The 18,671-nt window shown below is 36.7% G+C and overlaps 1 long non-coding RNA gene across 1 annotated transcript; it reads left to right on the top strand.

Moving 5' to 3' along the window:
- Positions 1-17,177, top strand: LOC149068470 (uncharacterized). Its single transcript, XR_016195197.1, has 3 exons — positions 1-207; positions 2,834-2,958; positions 16,942-17,177. It is a non-coding gene; the product is annotated as an uncharacterized LOC149068470 (long non-coding RNA).
- The last annotated feature ends 1,494 nt before the right edge of the window (positions 17,178-18,671 follow it).

Raw genomic sequence — 18,671 nt, forward strand, 5'->3', positions numbered from 1 at the left:
TCCGCAGGCATTGCTGTTGAGATCGTGCTCTCTCTGATAGAGGACGTTAATCTATCTGTATCTGTATCTCTCTCTGATTTTGAACGTTTGATGATCATAATCGGGTCATCCAGAGGGGATATAATTAGTATCCCTTCATGCTTGGATTCACTAATTTCTTGTTGGATTGATTGATTCATTCGTGGTCAAGTTCACATTCAATTACAGGTCAGTAGATGCATATGAGCCCATTTCCATGTTACCTAGCTCGGGGACCCCAAGCATTTTGTACTCAGAAAATAAAATTTACAGATTAAGATATTTACTATATTCTCACAAGCAGCAAAATTGGTCTTATTCCAAGTTGCTAACACAGCACTTGTGGAAAACACCATTACATGTAGATCACGCATATCTTGCATACAATTCACTAACAACACTATCCTCACGCTCATCTCAGATATCCGATGCTTCACGACTAATTTGAAACTGTTATCGAGGAAACTGGTGCTCTTACAATACTTCATTTCAATCTGAACACACTTGCCATTGCCATAAGATAAAAAAAACACGCAAGTGGTGAGGTGGGGTATTTTAACCCCACGGAAACTTTTGTCAATGATATAGAGGGGAGAAGAAGTAGAATAACATCATAATTTTGTCGGACACATGTAAACAACTAGCTTGAAAAGTACCGAAAATAAGATGATCCAGATGCATCTCTTTCTCAAGGGGTGGCACGATGAAGAATGCGTAGGGTCATTTTGACCCCCACTACGCCAGTTATGGGTTAAATAGTTTCTCTTCTGGAGCAAGAAAAAGGTGCAAAGTTTTCGAAAATATTGGGACGGCCTCAAACCAAATATTTCTGTAAGTATTATAGTCACAAATATTTTGGGGAGAGTGAAGGAACTTAGAACCCCCATGGTTCAGACACAAGTTTAAGCTCATTTCTAGAAATATAAACTGTCGCCTCCACATCTGTGATGGGGGACTCTCCCTTTACAAATATCTGAAAGTTATTTTTTTTCGCAAACAAATTAAAATAATTACCCTTTCCAAAACAGCTGCAGTATAATCCATATCCCTTGGCAATTTTTTGTTTACTTCTGACGGCTTAATGAAAAGTCGCCAAGGTCATAACTGACACTACAGACGGGAACAAAAATCACTAGCATAGAAAACATAAAAGATGAAACTAACAATCTTATATTATAAATAATAGTATAAATAAATATTCTCTGTGTAAAAAAAAACAACCTGGACACCCTTTTGAATTATAAACAAATATGACAATAAATAATAATCAATAATATATCACAGCCACATTTGATACAACACATTTGCGACTTAAGGAAAATTTCAAATCAAGGTCATTAGAAATAAAATCCTGATGTCTCTTCACCTCATTAAAAACAGAAGGCATGACAAAAAAAGGGCAGAAGGAAACAAAATAATAAGAATATATAGGAACAATACAATGTGATGTAAAAATAATCCTAGTGATGCGTTAGACAACAAACAAGGAAATGACGGCTGTTTCAAATATTACACAAGGGAGAACATCATTTTAAAAGCCTGTGGTACTAGTGCCACCTACAATCAATGATTCTAGAAGCCAGAGAAGGGTAGAAAAATCTGGAAAAGATACGGCAACCCAGCGTCATTATGCTCGCCTTGGTAATGTGGATTATACTACAGCTGTTTCAAATTACGTTTTATGAAAACCAAAGAGAAAAAGAAGTTTAAATACAGCTAAGCTGAAGCATTTAAAGGAGTTTAATCCATTTTGGTGATGTGTTGGCAATTTATTTCTTTGGCGAGAAACTGGCAAGGAACAGCTTTAGTTTAAGAGGCCATGGCAAGTCTGCTACTTTTTTTCCGATGATAAGTCGCCAACAACCAACATAATTGTGCTCTCTGGATTGTCGTTGTTCTATAAATCTTACCCAGATAGTGCTAGTTGTTGTTTCTTCTATGCTTTCTCATATGTTCAATGCCAGGTGGCACTAGTTGAACAGTGTTTTCTTCTTTGTTACCACAGTGTGTCTTTTATAATTCCAAACAGCCATTTTGTTCAAAGTACGAAAGCCAGGATAACTAAGCGGAGATCGAGATGTAGTTTGGAAAAAAAATTCACATTCTTCTGTGGGTGAATCGAACCACCAATCTCTCACTGTCCGGGCGAGTGTTCAAACCATTGAACTACAGAGGACAGCATTTACATTCCTTATTGCATATGCATGAATTCTGAACAGAACTGTGCATGGACAGCCTCCTAGCTCAGCTAATAGCTCTTACGATGTTAGCCCCCAGATGGCGACATATAGAGAGAAACGATGTCACCCTCCGCTGTTCATATGAAGTACGAAAGCCTGGATAACCTACAGAGGACAGACAGACTTTCAATGGTTAGAACACTCGCCAGCGAGAGATTGGTGTGGTTCCATTCCCCACAGAGGAATGTGAATTTTCTTTCTGAACTACATCTCTATCTCCGCTTGGTTATCCAGGCTTTCGTACTTCATATGAACAGCAGAGAGTGACATCGTTTCTCTCTATAGCCATTTTGTTGTTTCATTTACCATTGTGCCGTTATACTATGCTTTCCCGTTTAGTGGATATAAGCCTACAGTTGATCCCGATTATAACGTTCCCACTTATAATGTTTTCCTGCTTAGTACAACTAATTTTTACAAATTTAACATTCTTCATATATTGGTAATGTTAATTTTTCATGGATACACACAAAGTTTGAATTTTTTTCTATTCTCGCTTACACCATTTGAAAAATTCACACCAGGCTTTTCCCCCACCCCTTAAAAACAGCATATTTTTTTTGTCTTTTTCACAGATAAAGAAATGAAAATGGTGTTTGTGTGCCAGGGATTAACTATTATGTGAAAACTAGAGGTGGGGCTTTTTCTTATGGATCTTCGGAAGCCGGTTATATTTTTGGCATAAAGAATTGACTGAAAAGTATGTTTTTCGCTCTTTTTCAAGGGTTTTACTTGCAATAATTTGATTTTTTTCTTTTTCTCTCACTTTGTCCAACAATAGTGGGAGCATGAACTGCCCTTACCACTGCATATAGAAACGTCCTCTCCACTTGTCAATACAAGATTCATTGGAAGACTGGTTATTTGTGGAGATGAAAATTACAAGGAAGAAAATTCATCAATGCCCCCACGGGGATTCAAACCCCGGTCTCTCGCTTGCCGGACGAGTGCGCTCTACCATCTAAGCTATAGAAGCAGATAGAATATTTCAACCTTGGAGCGTATATATATGTTGGAAGGCACTGTACATGGACGGCGTCAACAATCAACTAACAACTCGTGAATGACATAGGCCAACCAGATGCATATAGAAACGTAACCAAAATTTTAAAAATATTATTTATGTAGGATTTTTAGTTATAGTTCTTTTTAATACCAGTAGATGGTACTGCAGCACACAGGGGAATAAATAGTATTATAAGGATGAAGAGATTAGTCTTGGTAACACTGAGTTTGCTGGGAGAAGTTGGCAGGAAAGGCCACATTTTAAGGCACAAAATACTTAGTGCCCTTAAAAAAGGGAAAAAAATATATTCGCTTCTACGTTTCTTTAAATCTGGATTTGTTTCTTTCATGAGTCGCGTTGGAAGTCATCGTATTGGTTAACTTAGACACGGTTTGCATGTCCCTCAAAGCAAGAGGGAGATATCGCATGAGGGTCATTCCATTTCAAATCACCCGGCAAAATGCCAAAATGACACCCATAGTCTCAGATTTCAATGATTTTTTTTTTATTTGTTGCATTTACCATCCTTATTAACTGTGTGAAATATTATTTGCATATCTCTAAAACTTTTTGAGAAAAAAAATGTTGAAATTTATCAAAAACTGATGCAGATGACTTTTCCGAGGCTCAATTTTTAAGCGGCATTGTTTGAGAAAATAAATCATAACTTTTTCAATTTTCAATATATTCATGTGAAATTTTCACTAAAGTGTTCACAAAAGCATACAGAATACGAATAAAAATAATTCATACACTTACATTTGAAATTTACATGCAAAAAAATTATGTAAACTTTGTTTTTGTGGAATTTTTCGTTAGAAAAAATACAATTTTTCAAGCGTATTTTTAGACCAGAGGCACAGCAGTTACCAAAACAACTTTTATTTTAAATTTCTCCTAAATATATGAAGTAAAATACTGGAGAAAAAAAATAATGGTTTTTTGACCGTTAATATGTTTATTCTGGCTCGCAACGCAAAATTCATCGAAATAAGACTGGATCGTTCCGATTTCAAATCATTCAACTAGATACTGAAATGCAACCCATCATCCCGGATTCCAATTATTATTTTTTATTAATTGCTTCTACCATGCTTGTTGACCATGCAAAGTTTCATGTACATATCTCAATAACTTTTTGAGAAAAAAAAATGTTTTCTAACCTCACGAATGACGTCTCTTAGGCTAACCCCATTCAAGCAATATTATTTGTGAAAATATATCATAACTTTGCAGATTTTCAATATATTCAAATGAAATTTCCACTAAAACGCTCACAAAAAATGTAGATTATGACTAGGAAAGAAAATTTAAACCTTTGCATTAAAAAATTAGATTGCAAAAAAATCGGTGAAATTTAATTTTTGATTCTTTTTATAATAAAAACACAATGGCTCCCCTTTGCTTTTTCATTTACAAAAGCTCTCCTGCACAGCATATTCAGTGGCATTGAACTCTTCAGATTTTTTTTTCCTTGTTCCCCTTTCTTAAAGCAAGGGCCAGAGTTAAAAATTGCAGTTTTCCCCTTGTGATGGTTAAATTGAGTCTTATTTCTAATTAACTTTATCAAAATAATCATATTGGCTTTCTGTTTAATATCTTCATTAAGTGTGCTTTGAGATTCATTTTCTGGTAATTCTTCTAAAACTTTACAAACATTTGATTTTAATGTGTTGCAAGCAGATTCAACTTTTCTTTTGGCATTGTTTGACTGGCACTGTGGAGCTACTCTATGAAGTTTAATTGGTGACTCTTCTATGTTCTGTAGAGATGAATTTATTTCTTCAAGTGCTTCTTGTTTAATAATTGGCCTTTTTTCAAGTTACTTCTCTACATTACTATCACTGTTCATCTCTTCACAGTATTCAGTTTCTTCACCTAATTTATTGTTGTTTATATTCACTGTTCCTACAGGCATGGCATATTTTTAGTCCTGGAATTGATTTTGTACAACCATTTATTTCATTTATACATGAAAAATACAAGTTTACTATCCTTAAACCTTTTTTTATTTTTTCTTATGACATTTTAAAGGATTAAAGCATGCTTTCGGATACATTTCATACTTTGAGAAAAAAGCTCTATGACACACAGTAGATAAATGTTCAGAACTTGCTCCACTCCTCAATATTGATGTCTGATGGGTCCAATGATGCAGTGGGTAACAGATTTTACACTTTTGCATAACACTTTTTATGACAGTCAGATCCAGTTTTTTTCCCAACTCTATAAATTTCAGTGTCTTTTCTGACATTTTACTTTGAATTCCAAAATGATCATATAAAATATTTAGCTCAAATGGAAATTGTGTTATAAGAAAAATTTGCTAACCCCCCTGGAGTAGGCTACTTTATGGAGCACATTTTCTGTCTTCAGCAAGATCATAATTGAGACTTGCATCATTTGATCCAGGGGGGGGGGGGCAGGCAGTTTAGTTCTAACACTTTTGTTTTAGTCTTCCCAATGAAGCAGCAGCAATTACTCTATCACCTGCTGGGATGATAAAGTCTTATAATTAAATAAGACATCAGCTGCCCTCTGAAGGACAAAAACCATTGTGCCATAGTTTATATCTTCACAGAAGCTATTATTTTTTACAATCGTCATCACAACAAGAAACATCACATCTTATACATCACCACCAGGCATTACATACATTAGGTTTTCAATTCTACTCTCTTCCATCTGCCTCAGCTACAGCAATTAGGTTGTAGCTGATAATTATTTCATTCTTTGTGATTTAATGCCTCATATTCTGGCTTTTTATCAGCAATTTTAAATTATTTCTTGGGAAAAATATATATAGACTTGTGTTAAATATTATAATGTAGATTTTTTTTCACACAAGTATAACCATTTCATATTTATCATATACATTAAATATATGTTTATTAAAATATATGCTGTAAAAATCAAAGTAATTAAAAAAAATTTAACACTGTTGTGGTAAAATAACTTTATAATTAAGCATGTTGAAAAACTTCAAAAATACATCTATATATACGATTAATATTATCTGGGTTTATCAAATACAAAATAATTCTTTATGCAAAAATATATCAGATTGCAAAAGTTCATCTTTGTTGCATCATAAGAAATATTTATACATCAATTAAAAGTGAAATTAATTATTTGGAATTTGAACACTTCTAAGAATCTGAACATGAAGGTTTAAATTGAAAAATTATTTTATTCACCCAAAACCTTTTTTTTTCACCAACTCTCATTTGACACATTACATTAACATTTCTAATTATTTCATGAATTCATTTAATCCTAGAATTTTAAAATTTATTAATTGTTTTGAATTATTGCATTAACTACTCATGAAACTTAATTTAGTGAATACTGTAATAAATGTATAAGCGTACATGAAAAATAAAATATAAATTTCTTTTTACTAAGCATGAATCATATTAAGTCAAAATGTACAAATATAATTAATGTAGGCATATAAGTACATTGTGTTTTGTTACTCAAATGTATTAACTGTCAAAATAATGTTTACTTTTCTACAGTCTTCTTAATATATTAATAGGATTAAATTTAAAAAAAAATTGAAAATTCATGCTGTGCATCCAAAAAAAAGTGTTTAAAAAATTGTGTTAAAAATAAAAAAAATTAAAAAATTAAATTTAAATGACTTTTTTCCTCTAAGGTTTACATTTTGTCTATTCATAATCTGCATTTTTTTGTGAGCATTTTAGTGGAAATTTCATTTGAATATATTGAAAATCTGCAAAGTTATGATATATTTTCACAAATAATATTGCTTGAATGGGGTTAGCCTAAGAGACGTCATTCGTGAGGTTAGAAAACATTTTTTTTCTCAAAAAGTTTTTGAGATATGTACATGAAACTTTGCATGGTCAACAAGCATGGTAGAAGCAATTAATAAAAAATAATAATTGGAATCCGGGATGATGGGTTGCATTTCAGTATCTAGTTGAATGATTTGAAATCGGAACGATCCAGTCTTATTTCGATGAATTTTGCGTTGCGAGCCAGAATAAACATATTAACGGTCAAAAAACCATTATTTTTTTTCTCCAGTATTTTACTTCATATATTTAGGAGAAATTTAAAATAAAAGTTGTTTTGGTAACTGCTGTGCCTCTGGTCTAAAAATACGTTTGAAAAATTCCACAAAAACAAAGTTTACATAATTTTTTTGCATGTAAATTTCAAATGTAAGTGTATGAATTATTTTTATTCGTATTCTGTATGCTTTTGTGAACACTTTAGTGAAAATTTCGCTTGAATATATTGAAAATTGAAAAAGTTATGATTTATTTTCTCAAACAATGCCGCTTAAAAATTGAGCCTCGGAAAAGTCATCTGCATCAGTTTTTGATAAATTTCAACATTTTTTTTCTCAAAAAGTTTTAGAGATATGCAAATAATATTTCACACAGTTAATAAGGATGGTAAATGCAACAAATAAAAAAAAAATCATTGAAATCTGAGACTATGGGTGTCATGGCTGGGTGATTTGACATGGAATGACCCATGATTCAAAAAGCCTCATTGAAGAAAACCCGTGCAGCGCCGGGTATTATAGCAAGTATAATATATTAATATTAACAATGGGGGTGGACAGTGTGTTTTTAGAATTTGCTCATGGGGTGGAAGTTTTTCAAAGGTTATAGAGGATTCTCTGGGTCACCTATCACATTTTGTACAGTTGAATCCCGTTACAATGAACTCCAAGAGACTGGAGAAATCACTTCGTTGAAACAAAATTTTGTTATAAAGGAATTCCAGGTGTTTTCATTGTTCCTATGCAAACTTATCTGGGGAGATTAGAAAAGTGTTTTTCTAAAATGGTATTCTCTCGTTAAAACAGGATTCGGCTGTATATAATTTTTAGGAAAATAAAAAAGTGTATTTGCATAGCCCATGTAGAATATTTGAGATATCTTTCTCTCAGTTAAACATTTCTGTGCACTCTGTTACAATGGTGTCCACTATGTTACAGGAAGCATTTTTGCAGTTTGCAGGCAAAAAAATTTAAGAAACTAAGATGTTAAATTATAAATTATCAACCCCCATTGTCTTGTCAGAAGTAAAAAATTTTGATTTTTAGTAGCTAAATATATGTGAAAAATGAACTTTTCCCATGTACAATGAAAAAATTATGAAAAACCATCAAAATAACCATAAAAAATTGTATAACTGTCTTTTTTTTTCAGCATAATATGCTGGTCTTATAAATAAGTTGATTTCATTATTTTAAGGGGTAGAAGCAGCAGAAATAATACTTATTTTTTTACCACAATATTTATTTTCATGACAGAGTGGACAAAATTCTTGACTTTCAGTCATGAAAAAAAAAATCATTACAAAATAAAGTGTAAAATATTTATGAACTTTTCTGTTAACTAACTTAACTTATGAAATATTCTCTTAAACTTCACCTCACTGTCGAGATCTTCATCATTTGAGATAATTTTCATTTAGAAAATTCAACTTTGAATTTTTCATTTCAAAAAATAAATAAACTAATTTTAAAAAAAAACGTAAAACATTTTTTGGGAGCTTATATTTTTTCGGAATGACCCATATACGTATTGATATTTTATGTATAATGATGTATGTACATGATAAAGTAACTGTCGCAATAAATGTTTTATAATTTTCTTTTAATACTATATTCCTTTAAGACTGGGAAATTCGTGAAAACATGAATGTTTGTTAAGTATTTCATCTACAAGATCATTCGAGCTCTGGCTTAAAGGGATATATGACATTTATGTATCCATTTTGTAGATATGCAAGTTTTGCCTTGTCTTTTTATTTAAAAAAATGATATCCATCGATACAGAAAAAAAGTGTATGTGTGATAGAGATTTCTTATACAGTCATATTTGAATTCAGCATTCCAAAATTAGTCTAAATAAACTTATTTCACTCGTGTTATTACCAAAACATGGTAAAAACTATATATTTACTGGAAAATACCATGGTAAAAACAGTAAAAACCTTTTGCAAATACAACTAGCCTTTATGTATTGAAGGTAATTAATATGTAAACTTTCTCATTTACTAATAAAGATTGATATTTATTTAATCAATAATTAATACATATCAGTGTATTTTATAGTACATGTACAGTTGGATCTCTATAGTTGGCTATGGAAACAAATAATATGTAATACTCATAACAGGGCGTGGTAGCCCAGGTAGATAAGATACTCCCCTAAAGTACCAAAGGGTGTTTAGAGGTGTCGCAAGTTCGATACCGGTTCGTCCTTGTCAGAAAAAAAACCTTTCCTACACAGGGGTACAACAGAAACAGCGACATGACCGCAGAAAAAATTTCTACCACAGAAAGTCCCCCATCAAGGGATTAGCGCACCAACCTCTCGACGAGTATAAAAAACAAGCCTGCCATTCGGAATTGGCAATAAATTGTAGGTCCCAGTCTAATTAGCCCTTGTGTGCAGAAAATAAACGTGATGCGACAAAAATGATCAATGATCAATACTCATAACTTTTTTTAAATATTTCTGCTCTATTTCCATATATCAGTAGAAGAAAAGATGAATAAAACTATTATAGAACTATTATTGTTAGTCAGAAACTTTCAATTAGAATGTGATTAATGCTTCCCAAGGTTTTTTTTGCACTAACATGTTGGTACAAAATCATGCAGTGTAATTCCTTTCATTATAGTTTTCTTTTTCGCAGAAAAATTTTGACTGGGGGTGAAAACCTGGTAAATACTACCAGACTGTTTGTTTACCAATATGGCAGTGCTTGACAGATCAAGAAAAAAATTTGTATCTAAATCCTGGGCTATATCAACACCACCTATAGAACAAGGCCTCCGCACGAAACCTTGTCATGTCACTGAAGAAGGCCGTTGGATAATGCAGGCCGACGCATGCAATATCTTCACCTTTTTTGCAGTATATCCAATGGCTATAGGAGAAATGACCTTCTTCATTGACATCACAAGCTTTGTGCATAGGCCTTGTTCTATAGATGGTGTTGGCTATGTGCCCAGGTAAATAAGATACTCATCTAAACTACTAAAGGATGTTTGGAACCTTGTACTCGAGCAATGTGAAAAAACCCTTTCTTTTTTTGTAGTTATAAATTCATTTTAAATAAAAACTTGTATTTTTGCAATATACTATATTATTTTTGGTAAAGAGATAGAGAGGCTATATATTATAATAGAAATTATTGTCTAATGCAGTTGATGCTCTATGTTTTTTCCCAATTATTAATTATGATAAAAAAATTTAATCAGGTCTCCCAATTTTTTGTTATTACCACCAAGACCTCGTTAGATAACTTTTTAAAATACTATTTATAAACAGATATTCGACCAGAATTTATAGCCTATACTTGGTTTTACTTCTAACCATATCAGCATATGATAACAATATAATCTTTATGCCAAGAGAATTTATAATATGATGAAATGATCATATGTAGGTACTTTAATGGGCATTCTAGTAAGAGTATAGTAATTTCTGTTTTCTGCGTTTGCAGTGGCTTAAAACTGTATTTTGTTCAGAAAAAACAATGAATGAGTAGATAATTTTTTTTAAATAATGGCAGAAACTGTGATTTTTGTTCTCTGAAAGTGGTAAAAAATATGGATTTTCTCCAAGGTGGTAGTAAACTTTCCCCCGACTTCTTATCGGTCGTAGGTCCTCGGCTGTACCTCCACTACGATTCCAGGACGAAATAACTGGATTCTACACTCCCAAAAGAACAAAACAACACTTTATTTAATTTATTATCCAACACCTCCAATGAAACCGTCCTGTCTCTTCGGTACAAACTTTTACACTATTTCTCTTTTTCGAATGTCTCAACTCGTTCTCGTTTCTCTCTCTCACGACTCCTGTTTCTCCTCGGCCTTTTTCCAACCTCTTTTCTCCTGAACCTTACACGTCCCATCATCGAAAAGCACATCCATCATTTTTAAATGATGATGATGCTTCAAGAGCGTAACTCGGTTTCTCACTGCTACTGTGACAGGGCGTCGGCATTATCTTGCGTATCACCCTTTCGGGTCCCCCAGGCCAACGCATGACGCTATCCGGTAGGCGAGTGTTGTATCGTGCAGTAGCAGCTACTTTGGCGGCGGCCATACCACCCTTGAATGGCAAATAACGGTTGTTCATCCAAGAGTTTATGGGGTGGTGGTCACCACCGGCACAAGAGAAGGATGACCTTTCCCTGCCCTGATTCCTGGGTACGCCGTTGTTGACGATTGAAGATTTAGCCGGTTGGCTTCTGGTTTTCTCGGTCTTCGACTGCCGGTTCGTAGCTCTGTTGATTCCTTTGGCAAATGGACATGAAAACAATCGCCAGTCCGATTGCTTGGACGTTTCCTGCCTAGCCGGGAACTGGTTCGTTGCCGATCTCCTCCTGTTGATAGCATGACCATCGTCGTATCGTTTCGAGTTCATTTCCTTGAGCTGCGAGGCCTTGCCCTCGGATGTGGACGCGTCCCGATTGGTCTTGCACTTGACGAGGGCGAGCGTCTTCTTCACCATGTTCCCGTTGACGTAGGGACAGCGCCTCGTACAGACATATGGTATCTTGGATCCTCGATTGACGACTGCCACGTCGACGACTTCTCCGTGTTCTGATATAAACTGCGACACTGACTCGGGTGTCATTCCCTCGGACGGCATGTTGCAGACCGGGGTCATTTTAGCGCATCTGGTCTCGCAAGCCGGTACGGGCACAATACAGCGCACTTTAGTGCCTCCTCCGTTGACTTGGAATTTGTTCGAGTTCCTGAGACAGTACCGGATGACCCTCCAGTCCTTGGTCAGAGTCTTGACCTTCCTGAAAGATGAGACCAACCTCAGGCTGATGTAGCCCTCCTTGTTTCTCTGGATTTGTTTCAGCAGAAAGTTGTTCTTCATGATGTTGAAGTTGGTGAAGTAGCTCTCGACTTGGGATATGATCCTCTCTTCAAGTTCTTCGTTAGGTATGCAAAAATCGTTGTTATTGCCGTTGTTGGCCTTCTGTTTGCCATCGGCAGATGAAGTACACACACCGTCCGTACGGCTCGGCTCATTGATCGGACTTGGAACTGGTACATTTTCCAAGAGTGCGTCGTATGCCGTCGTACATATTAACATTTCATTTATCAAGCGACTCGACACTGCGCAAGTAATTGGCACGTATCCGTGTTTGCCTTCGCTGATCTTCATCATACATATTTTGAGAGGGGCTATCTCACTTTCGCCAAATGCGGACTTGATCCTTATTCTCCCCTCGCCTTCACTGTCGTCGATCTCAACCAAATCAGATCTAACGACTGAGATCTGGGTCCCAGAATCAACTACGCCTCTTATTGTCTTCTGACCACATTTCAAACTCACGGTCTGCGGTGTGTCAATGTCCGCACCAACACCAGCTGCCGGCACCGTGATATGTGCTGTTAAAACTGTGGTTTCTTCAATCGTGTCCCCCTCTTCTGTCTGGACAGAGTTCACCTGGGCCCGACTCAATGGCTCCTGCTGGCCTCTTGCAGAACAAAACCTTGCTATATGGCCTTCTGCTCCACACGCGTAACAAGTGACTGCAGCTCTCTCTCTGGAATTCGAACCCATCGTCGCCTTAGGTGGGCAGGACTCACCCTGAAGCCTCTGGTTTCCGTTGGCTTTCCATCTCGGATTTTGATGAACCGGTCTTGGGGTTCTCGTCCTGTCACTAGGAAAGGGTGTCTTCAGAGTCCTCTTCACATCATCGAATCTATCTAGTTTCTCCGATAGCTCATTTGGTGATACCATATCACTCCATTCGTCCAGATAGTGTTCCTTAAAATCTGCTGGAACGCGCTTTTTCATTTGATCGCTGATGATTAAATCTCTTAGTTGCTCAAACGTCGTGACCCCCAAAGCCTCCGTCCATCCATCAAAATAGGTACACAGTTCGTGGTAGAAATCTCTCCAGGTGCCCTCTTGATTCTTGTGGCGCGAAGAAAACATCTGTCGGAACTTCTCTGGGGTGAGTTTGAATCTCCGCAATAACAATTCCTTAACCTGATTATAGTCCTGTACTTGCTCTTCCGGCTCGCGGGCAATTAACTGGTTCATCTCGTAGGGAAGAAGTCCCAAGAGCTCAGCTAACCAATCTTCCCGTGCCAGGGCCGCGCGACGAGCTTGCCGCTCGAACAGCACCAGGTACAGACTTATGTCTTCTTCCATTCTGAACTTTTGCATCATGTTCTGGAAATCCCGGCTGGGGGTTCTGCCGCGCCCAGCTTGATTATTCTCCTCTCTTCTGACTCCTGTCTCGATCCTCAGTCTTTCGAGTTCATGTTCCATCTCCTTTTCTCTACGCCGCTCCTCCAACTCTTTCTCTCTACGCCGCTCCTCCAACTCTTTCTCTCTACGCCGCTCCTCCAACTCTTTCTCTCTACGCCTCTCCTCCATCTTTCTCTCTACGCCTCTCCTCCATCTCTTTCTCTCTACGCCTCTCCTCCATCTCTTTCTCTCTACGCCTCTCCTCCATCTCTTTCTCTCTACGCCTCTCCTCCATCCCTTCTCTTTCTTTCCTATTGCCTATGATCGTTTTCAGCATCTCTCTGCACGTCGCTTCGTTGTACAGTTCACTTTCCTGTATGGTACTCACTAGTTGCATTAAGTTGAACTCCGGTCGGACTTCTAACCCCAAGTTGGCGGCCATGGTCTCCAGATCCTCCTTGTTCCCCTTTGCCAAATACGCCATCTTTATTTATCGTCTCGATACCGCCGTACAACACTTGCTCCTTTTTGCCTGGGCAGGATTGCCCTTCTCAGCACCGGTTGTCGGGTTAACTTCACGAAAAAAAACCCAGCGTGGGTGCTCGACGCTGCTACTATCCTTCTATACGAACCGGGTGGTTCCACCGTCGCTAGGACACACTTCTTCGAATTCAGCTCACAATCTTGAGTCGTTGAAGCTACGACCTCATCCTGTCGACTGCGCCAGTAAACTTTCCCCCGACTTCTTATCGGTCGTAGGTCCTCGGCTGTACCTCCACTACGATTCCAGGACGAAATAACTGGATTCTACACTCCCAAAAGAACAAAACAACACTTTATTTAATTTATTATCCAACACCTCCAATGAAACCGTCCTGTCTCTTCGGTACAAACTTTTACACTATTTCTCTTTTTCGAATGTCTCAACTCGTTCTCGTTTCTCTCTCTCACGACTCCTGTTTCTCCTCGGCCTTTTTCCAACCTCTTTTTTCCTGAACCTTACACGTCCCATCATCGAAAAGCACATCCATCATTTTTAAATGATGATGATGCTTCAAGAGCGTAACTCGGTTTCTCACTGCTACTGTGACAGGGCGTCGGCATTATCTTGCGTATCACCCTTTCGGGTCCCCCAGGCCAACGCATGACGCTATCCGGTAGGCGAGTGTTGTACCGTGCAGTAGCAGCTACTTTGGCGACGGCCATACCACCCTTGAATGGCAAATAACGGTTGTTCATCCAAGAGTTTATGGGGTGGTGGTCACCACCGGCACAAGAGAAGGATGACCTTTCCCTGCCCTGATTCCTGGGTACGCCGTTGTTGACGATTGAAGATTTAGCCGGTTGGCTTCTGGTTTTCTCGGTCTTCGACTGCCGGTTTGTAGCTCTGTTGATTCCTTTGGCAAATGGACATGAAAACAATCGCCAGTCCGATTGCTTGGACGTTTCCTGCCTAGCCGGGAACTGGTTCGTTGCCTATCTCCTCCTGTTGACCACATGACCATCGTCGTATCGTTTCGAGTTCATCTCCTTGAGCTGCGAGGCCTTGCCCTCGGATGTGGACGTGTCCCGATTGGTCTTGCACTTGACGAGGGCGAGCGTCTTCTTCACCATGTTCCCGTTGACGTAGGGACAGCGCCTCGTACAGACATATGGTATCTTGGATCCTCGATTGACGACTGCCACGTCGACGACTTCTCCGTGTTCTGATATAAACTGCGACACTGACTCGGGTGTCATTCCCTCGGACGGCATGTTGCAGACCGGGGTCATTTTAGCGCATCTGGGTCATCAAGCCGGTACGGGCACAATACAGCGCACTTTAGTGCCTCCTCCGTTGACTTGGAATTTGTTCGAGCTCCTGAGACAGTACCGGTAAACACCATGCAGGGGTGGAAAATCTGCTGCTACAATTGCTACGAACTGCTACACTTTCTGACGTCTGCTACAATTTTGCATTTTCCAATTATTTGCTACATTCTACTACAAAAATGCTGAAGTTCTTCAATTTTGTGCCATTTTGCACCAAAAACAAAATTTTTCCTCAAAAAACTTTGAAGTTGCATCACAATAGAAGCTGACTTTTTGATGACACGATATGTCCTCCCAATTTTATTTCATGGGGCTGTAAATGAAATCGGCTTGAGGACCTCCCCCAGTATTTGCCGCCTAGGCTTCTGACAACGTATAAAATGGGGTAAAACTACGCGAATTGCAGCTCATCCACAGAACAAAAAATCTTCAGTTGCTGTTTTCAGCCATTTAAAAAAAAAAAAAACAGAACAAAGTCTACTCCTTTGATTTATTTTTTACAAAAAATTCAATCCATACTCATTTGTTTTCACTCTCTATTTTTAACTGATTAATTAATTAATTACCTAAATTATTAACATTAATTAAAATTTTTTTGGACCATTAGAGATGTGAAGTGAGAATGAGAATATTCTGAGAATATTCTCTGGGATATAAAAATTGGAGAATAATCGAGATTATTAATTTTTCTTTTAAATAATTTACATTTTTAACTAATTTTGTTTATATTGTGAAATATAAATCAGTTTTCATTGCCTGAAACATTTACAACAAAACAATTTTTGGTATAATCACCCCCCAATGGCAACTTTAGTTCGAGAATATTCCCCAGGTCATGATGAGAGGTTTTAAAAGTTTGGTTATAAAGATTTTAGAAACCTTTAGACTAAAACCCTAAAAAATTATTTTAAAATTAGATACATTTTCAGAAATAAGTTCAAAACAAAAGAAATTAAACCAAAGTTGATTGATAAAGGAAGCTATTCTTATACAATCACCTTCATTCTAAGATAAAAGTTTTTCTGTTTTCTCTATTCTGTACCTTGGGGGGGGGCAATGACGACACCCCCTTCTGAGCTGAGATAACACTGTTTTTTGAAGTGAAAAGTAATCCAGTGTATAACCCCCACATATATGTATATAAAAACTGTTATTTTATTTACTGCAAAAATTTTAAACTGCTACAAAATCCATAAATTCTGCTACAAAAACATTTTTGTTGCTACGAAAATAATTTTTCCCGCCACAAAAATTGAAATTTAATTTTCCACCCCTGCACCATGTTTTTCCTGCAAAATGTGTTTTTCCCATGATGGTAAAAACCATCAATGTTAAATGCCGTGCCAACCCTGTAACTGGCTCACCTTTTATTCATAAATTAGAAGGATTTACTTGCAAGTAAGAGGTAATCATTATTAATATGGATTGAAGCTTCTGCTTTTATTTTGATCACTTTTGTTTGTAGTTTAAACATTTCCTTGTTTTTATTGATACTGCCCATTTTCTTTACTTTGATTTTCATTTTTCATTTCTGAAGCAGGTGGTAAATATCAAGGGTTTTACTGAATTGACAAAAACCTTGCCAGCCTTGATTGTAATATGTTTAGACTTTGTGATGATGATACTTTTTCTTTTGCAGATAATCAAAGATTCCCATCATAATCTGTAGGATTAAACAACAGAAGCTCTTCAAGAGGGTATGCTGAGAAGTTTTTTGAAAATCGTCAGACCTCTCTCTCTCTCAAAAGAATCTCAGAAACTATAACAGATTTGGTTGCTCTCCTTTCAAACACATCTTTGATAGTGAATCATCTGTGAGAATATGTAATGAAAATGATGTAGATGAAGACATAACCAGTTTTATATTGATTTAAACACAGTTTATAGCTTCTGTTCAATTTCAAACTGAAGAAAACTCACACGAGTCACAGGGTTACAGAAGAACATTGATGAAAAGGAATGATTTAGGTGCCCGTTAAAATATTAGACTGAAATGTCTACACTGCAAAAGACACATCAGTGTGATATCTCTAGTAAAATAATTTCAGAAATCAGTTATTTTTAAATCTACCCAAAAAAGAAGCTACATCTGTGGAAAAACGTTTCATCAGATCAACACTAAACAAACACACAAAAATTTACACTGAAGAGGTGCCACATGACTGTGAATTTTGTGGAAAGAAGTATGTTGCAAACAATGTAAATGTTCACAAAACGTTCCTACACATGAAGGAAGCCATATAAATTGTGATGAAACATTTTTTGACATCAGCGATTTGAACTGTTACAAAAGAGTCCACACACTAGAGAAGCTGCACGAATGTCAATTCTGTGGTAAAATATTTTTTCAAGTAGGTAATTTAAATAAAATGAGGACAAGTGTGGTAGTCAGTGATAGAAAATTTTCTGACACTTTTTACCAACAAAAAACCAGTCCACATTAGGGAGAAGTCACACGAGTGTGAAATCTGTGATAAAACACTTTTTCTTGTAGGTAATTTAGGAATTTTGTCAATCACATTTTATAAAAACGTTTTCTAGCCGCAACAATTTGAATATGCATAAAAGAGTAAAAATCAAAGAGGAGGCACATGAGTGTGATATCTGTCATAAAACATTTTCTCAAAGTAGCAATTTGAACATTCACAAAAGAGTTCACACAGGAGAAAAACCACACGAGTGTGAAATCTGCAATAAAAGATTTTCATGCCGTAGCAGTTTTAATAAACACAAAAGTGTCCATACTGGAGAAAAGGCATTCAAATGTCATTTCTGTCATAAAACATTTTCTCGAAGTAGCAATTTAATCATTCACATAAAATTCCACACAGGAGAGAGGCCACATGAATGTGATGCCTGTGGTAAAACATTTCCTGTAGTAAGCGATTTAAATAGGCACAAAAAAGTCCACACTGGAGAGAAGGCACATGAGTGTGAAATCTGTGGTAGAACGTTTTCTCAACTTGGCAATTTAAAATCGCACCATAGGGTCCATACTAGAGAGAAGCCACATGAGTGTGAAATCTGTCGTAAAACATTTTCTAAACTTTCCCATTTGAAATTACATTACAGACTCCATACTGGAGAGAAGCCGCATGAATGTGATATCTGTGGTAGAACATTCTCTCGAGTAGACAGTTTGAAAGTGCACAACAGGGTCCATACTGGAGAGAAGCCACACAAGTGTGATATCTGTAGTAAAGTATTTTCTGACCAAAGTAGTTTTTACCGACACAAAAGAGTCCACACTGGAGAGAAGCCACACAAGTGTGATATCTGTCATAAAACATTTTCTCATAGTAGCAGTTTCAACCGACACAAAAGAGTCCACACGGGAGTGAAGCCCCCATGAATGTCAAATCTGTGGTA

Source organism: Pholcus phalangioides, unplaced genomic scaffold, assembly GCF_987345545.1.
Source record: "Pholcus phalangioides strain wild (caught in Gottingen) unplaced genomic scaffold, Ppha-v1.0 ptg000027l_1, whole genome shotgun sequence".
Lineage (NCBI taxonomy): Eukaryota > Metazoa > Arthropoda > Arachnida > Araneae > Pholcidae > Pholcus > Pholcus phalangioides.